Below are 6431 nucleotides of genomic sequence, written 5' to 3'. Positions count from 1 at the left end.
TTATTGTACGCATAAAAACAAGCACAACGGTGAAAACCGCACACGAATCCGAGCAAAACTCGCGGGTTATTCGCGTTTGCCTATTTATTTCGATTTTTTCCGAAAGCACGTGCTCCGGCGGTAGCACCCCGACACTTTATTTTCTCGTTTTTCACCGATTTTCGTTCTGTTTTTTAAATTCACGTTCAGCGTCACTACGCGCACCTTTAAAATCATCCGGCACGAATCCGTGCGTTTTCACTGAGTTATTCACATTCAAAGTTCCCCATACAAATTGTGTGGGGATGTAACCACACTTTTATGCACTGAACTTCTCAAGCGTCTCGAAAACACTTTTAACCGCTTTCGAAGCGTCAAATTATCAGAATCGAGTGTTTCCGGCGCTGATATCACACAGTTTGCGCATTTTTTCCACCCGGAAATTTGGTACTACCGGGGGGGCAAATGTCCACAGAACAACACGGAGTTTGACTGCGCGGTACATCTCAGAAATTCGACCAAATGACATCTATGGGTAAACTGGGTGCTCTGAACACGATTTTGAGGGTTTCAGAGCGATCCGAGGCCGTTTACACTTTTTGCACACTTTGTCGGAGCGTGTTTACATGAGTTTTTAGCAAGAGGTGTCAGAAAACTACCACAGGGATAACTGGCTTGTGGCCGCCAAGCGTTCATAGCGACGTGGCTTTTGATCCTTCGATGTCGGCTCTTCCTATCATTGTGAAGCAAAATTCACCAAGCGTAGGATTGTTCACCCTTTCAAGGGAACGTGAGCTGGGTTTAGACCGTCGTGAGACAGGTTAGTTTTTCCCTACTGGTGTGTGCTTATAGTCGCTATCTTAACGGAATTCCTGTGCAGTACGAGAGGAACCACAGGTACGGACCACTGGCTCAATACTAGTCCGACCGGACTTTGGTATGACGCTACGTCCGCTGGATTATGCCTGAACGCCTCTAAGGTCGTAGCCAATCCGAGCTGATAGCGCTTCTCAAACCCATTAGGTGTTCGGAAGCTAGCGGGCCTAACAACCCTCTGAGATCCGTTGGAGTCTGCGTCTGCAGCCCGGCGTCTCATCCCGCTATACCTAGGCCGCAATGAGTGGAGTTCGCTGCACGTGTTAGTACCGTAACTGGGAACGCCGTTGGCTTGAGCTCTGCCCAACGTGGATATACCTAGTTTCGACACCTATCAACCGCCCGCAAACGACGGGACTTCAGGCTGGGAGCTGCGAGTTGTAGAGATGCGTTCGCATCGATCCTCTCAGGCGACCCATGCTTGGTGGTTTGTCCGTGTGCCCCTTCCTCGATGTGCGCAAGCTCGTCTTGGTCTGGGGACCACGTCGACACAGGGGATACTCTTGTGAGAGCATGAGTGTACTAAGTTGAGTGTAGCAAGGGAACGCGTGCCCCTTCCTCGTTGGCGTAACTAACCATCTTGGTCTGGGGACCGTGGTACCGTGCTCTGGTGAAGCTTGGTGCGTGCTCCTTCCTTGTCAGACGAGTGACTTGACCTGGTCTGGAGACCGTTCCTTTATACTAGTGGACAAGAGTTGGCTTCTTCCGTGTCAGACGAGTGACTTGACATAGGATGGAGAAGGACACTTAACACTAATGAGCTTGTCGGCGTGCCTCGTTCTCGACTTGATTGTCTTGATGTGAGGACCGTGCGGACCACACCAGTAAGCTTACACATGCTCGTTACAAGTTGTATAAGTTGACCCGTTTGGCCCGGTTGCCTTGCACATGATGGTGTTGACCATGTTCGGTTAACAGGTCGTGTGTCGAGGTGGTCGGCCTTGGTAGTAGGATGTCTTGTGCATGTGACGTGTTGACCTGGTTTGGTCGGTGTGTCGTCGTGTACGAGATGACCTACTTACCCGTTAGTTTTCCAAGTTGTATTATGTGTTGACTTAGTTGACGTGTCATGTGCTTGGATGATTAGCGTACGGGTCATGTATGGTGCGCTTGCTTCAGTTGAAGGGATGTACTAGTACAGTTGTATTAATCGTTTATTTCACGATCTGGTCTTTTGGCTGGATCGTGAAAAAACAAGTCTAAATCCTGAACTCGAGAAGAAAGCGCCAATGACAACGTTTTTGACTGGAGCTCCCTAGCATTCGGCTTTTTCTACTTTGAAGGGATGCACTGTTGTATGAATTGTTTATTCACGAACTGGTCGTTTGATTGGATCGTGAAAAAAACGCTCAGTCCCAAATCCTGAACTCGACAGGAAAGCGCTGATTGCAAACATTTTGACTGGAAGTCCCTTGAAAATGGCGTTTTCGTTATTGGCATTATGTTGCACGTTTATTGTGGCTAGAACATTAATTATTCACAAAATGGCACCAAAGCTTGGCAAAAGTCGCGAAACACTCCTATCTCGACGCACCAGCAATCGCAACTTGATGCAAAATAAATTGCACGAGCTAATGATACTTGTACCATGCACAGTACACCGTACCAAAATATACCCCTGAAAGTGTGCAATTTGGTGCTACCCTAGGGAATATGTATGGAGAAGCCTAGCTACGTGTGTCGCACGTTCCAAGTTGCATGGACGTCGAACAGAGGCATGCAAAAGCACCTATCTAGGGGAATTACTCTACGTTCTAGTAGCAAGTGCGATTTTCCGGTCCAGCACGGCAGTACGCCTGCACGCATACACTCCATGTACCAAAAATGTACCAACCTAGGCGTTGCTCAGTAGCTTTTGGCGGCACATAGAAAAAGTATTCGAGTTCAGATTTTTGGGACTTAGCGTATTTTTAAAACTAATAACGAAAATTAAATTTTAAATCGGTAAACGGCTAGGAGTTGCTCAGTAGCTTTTTGCGCAACGTGGCAAAAGTATTCGAGTTCAGATTTCTAGGACGTAGCGTATTTTCAATCATAATAAACCGAATCAAACATAACAATGATGAAACTTACACCATGTCCCAAGGTTGTGCACAAAACGTAACGATAAAGTGCTGGCGAAGTTAGAGGTGCACCAAAATTGTGTACCGATCAGGAAAGTACTCTACGTTCCTATGATTTGGGTGAAAAGTGTTATTTAACTGCTGGTTAGAATAGACAGTTGCTTATCATACACATCGCAAACGAACACCCCTTAGTGAGCATTAGCAAAAGTCAATTGCACAAAGCAAATGCAATACAAACTGATCAAGTACATTAAAGAACGCTACGTAGCAGGACTTCTTTCCAAGAATGGTGTCCGCAACGGGAGGGCAAGCGTCCTTCCCAGGTTTTCCTAGTAAACCTTGTATGGTAAACATACCCAAGCGTGTCTGTAAGCACGCAACGAAAGTCTGAACGGGCACATACCTAGGGAATGTACTCTACGTACTTGGACTTTTGTCCAAGAATGGTGTCCGCGACGGTCGGGCACTGCGACGCAATAACCAAATCCTAGGATTGTAACTTTAGTGTGCACAAACATAAACATTAACGCGTTCGCTCGGGCTGCGCCGTCCGTGTTGAACACAAATGTGGGTGATTATATGCGTGGAGGGACAAAAACATACGAGGAGGAGACAGTTTTCTGCACGATGTGCACAGAGCTCATTTCGTCGTCCCGGGCGAATGGAAAAACACAAACATCGCGAATCGTATCTGGGTTTCTGTCTATAAAGCACAAACTTTATTGGAACTTTTGATACAAAAACAAGGTACGTACATGTAGGTTGTACCAACATGGACATCTATGAACGCGTACGCTCGGGCTGCGCCCTCCGTCTTGTACTTTCCTGATCGGTACACAGTTTTGGTGCACTGCTATTCCGACCGGCAACTTGTACCAACATATACATCCATGAACGCGTACGTAGTGTACTTTCCCTGATCGGTACACACTGTTGGTGCACGGCATAAGAAAAGAGCTAAAATGGTCAAACTCAATCCATTTCAACAATAGATAGTCGATAGTAGCTGTGCCGATGAAGTAGGGCACGATGCAAGTTAATGTTGTTTAATGAATAACATGTCCGCCATACATTTCAGTACAAAATTGCTCGGTCAGACCTACAAAGTGCTATATCTCGAATACGAGGCGTCGGACTGGGGGTTGTAGAACAATTTTAAGTTCGTCTAATGATTCTACATCCGATTCTGGATAGCGGTTTTTGACCACTTTTCAATATTTTGTGACACCCCGAACCTAGGGGCAGCTCCTAGCTTTTTCAAAAATGTGCACCGATCGGGCCGGAGAGCTCGTGTGGCTCAAAACATGTTTTCGCTAAAACACCTCAAAACGTGTCGAGAACGCACCCTAGCTCTTGTTTTCAAAAGTTATGGCCATTTAAAGTGAGGTGGTTTTGCTTCAAAATAGCTATTTTACCCGTCCCTATGGCCATGCTTTAAATTTTCACGAAAATGCCAGGTCAGACCTAGGGCGGGCCATATCTTGAATACTAAACGTCGCAGACATTGGTCGTAGAACAATTTTAAGTTCGTCTAATGATTCTACATCCGATTCTGGATAGCGGTTTTTGACCACTTTTCAATATTTTGTGACACCCCGAACCTAGGGGCAGCTCCTAGCTTTTTTCAAAATGTGCACCGAACGGGCCGGAGAGCTCGTGTGGCTCAAAACATGTTTTTCGCTAAAACACCTCAAAACGTGTCGAGAACGCACCCTAGCTCTTGTTTTTCAAAAGTTATGGCCATTTAAAGTGAGGTGGTTTTGCTTCAAAATAGCTATTTTACCCGTCCCTATGGCCATGCTTTAAATTTTCACGAAAATGCCAGGTCAGACCTAGGGCGGGCCATATCTTGAATACTAAACGTCGCAGACATTGGTCGTAGAACAATTTTAAGTTCGTCTAATGATTCTACATCCGATTCTGGATAGCGGTTTTTTGACCACTTTTCAATATTTTGTGACACCCCGAACCTAGGGGCAAAAATGTGCACCGAGCGGGCCGGAGAGCTCGTGTGGCTCAAAACATGTTTTCGCTAAAACCCCTCAAAACGTGTAAGGAACGCACCCTAGATGATAAAAGTGCAATCAGAATGTCAATCGACAACTTTGTTGGGGGTACCATTTTTACTCTACGGGCCAGTAGCTTAGGCGCGCCAACAGCGCTTTCCTTTCGGGTTCCCATTTTTTGCCCTCCTGGGATTATGATCATTTGCTCATTGCCTACTATAGGGAGGGTACCTTGCTACGAGGTCAAACATGAAGATTGCACCAAATCGTAGTTTTTACCTCTATTTAGTCGTAGGAGCATGGTTTGCAGTGGCAGTGGGTCATTAAGCCCCGTTTGGGTCATACGTCCCCTCCGCGATAAAAATCGTCGTATGCCTATAGTCCGAACTAATGAAGCAAAGTGGTGTCTGGTGGGCTCTGCCGATGATTTTAACCTATGATTTTGAGCTTCCACCCTATAAAAACGTTCCTGGAGCAGTACATCACGGGTCTACGGACCCAAAGACTTCGTCGTGATGGTTTCTAGTAAAAAGTTGTAACAGTTAAGGGTTTTGAATACGCGTATATTAACCATTGCTTGAAACTAAGCTTCGTTGTCTTTAAACTCTGCAAGACCAATCGAACTTCTTAGGGAAACCCGAAGGATTCACGCTAAGCTCGATGAGCTATTATGGGTAGTGGTGCATGATCTGGTGTTCCTTGGATCTAATCCATTGAACAAATTTATAAGGGTATATGGTGCAGGGCACATAGCGTGATGAAACCGGGTCTCCCTACCAAATGTGGCATATTTTTTCCCTGAGAGCGAAGCTCAGACCCACGTAGGGGAGAGCGAAGTGGAACTTAAATGTTCTATGCAGCAAATGTTCGCCATGCGGATAAACAAGTTGGAATAGTTCAATGTAGTGTAATGCAAACACGAATCGCAAATAACGATACGGGACCCAGAAGCAATTCTGCGGATCCCTCGGGGAGTGGTGAGTTGATATAAATTAGAGGTGAAAGTCCAAGTTGTTCAAGCTCCGGCTCGGCAGCCGATACGAGGTTCCTGTTGGGCTTTGTACATCGCGCAGAGGCGCCGTTCGGTTCTAGCAATGATTCCCGCCACCATGTTCCATGCGTGCAGAGATCCGTTAGAGCTCGTTCAATGTGTCCCGCCGTGATTACGAAAAAGTCCAACAGTTGACCAAGTTGGGGGTGCGTCAAGTAAACGCGCAGAGATGCCGTTCGGTTTAGAGCAATGTCTCCCGTATCACGTTGGAGTTCTTCCACTAGTGCAGAGATCGCTGAACCGTTCAATGTGTCCCGTCGTGGTGTGCTTGTACCGAACACTTAGGATACACCATGCTTTGTTGGTTTGGGATAGGAGTGGTCGCGCAACTGCCTCCACGCCGCAAAGTGCCAGTTCGGATTGAAGGTCAACTTTAGCCGTTCAATGCATCAGTCGGTGGGTGTTCAGATGGCATCACAACTTCCCCTAGGTGCTTAAGTTGGTTGGGTTGTA

The sequence above is a fragment of the Anopheles arabiensis genome (assembly GCF_016920715.1).
Source record: "Anopheles arabiensis isolate DONGOLA chromosome X unlocalized genomic scaffold, AaraD3 X_pericentromeric_contig0011, whole genome shotgun sequence".
Lineage (NCBI taxonomy): Eukaryota > Metazoa > Arthropoda > Insecta > Diptera > Culicidae > Anopheles > Anopheles arabiensis.
Note: the sequence above shows the minus strand (reverse complement) of the source record.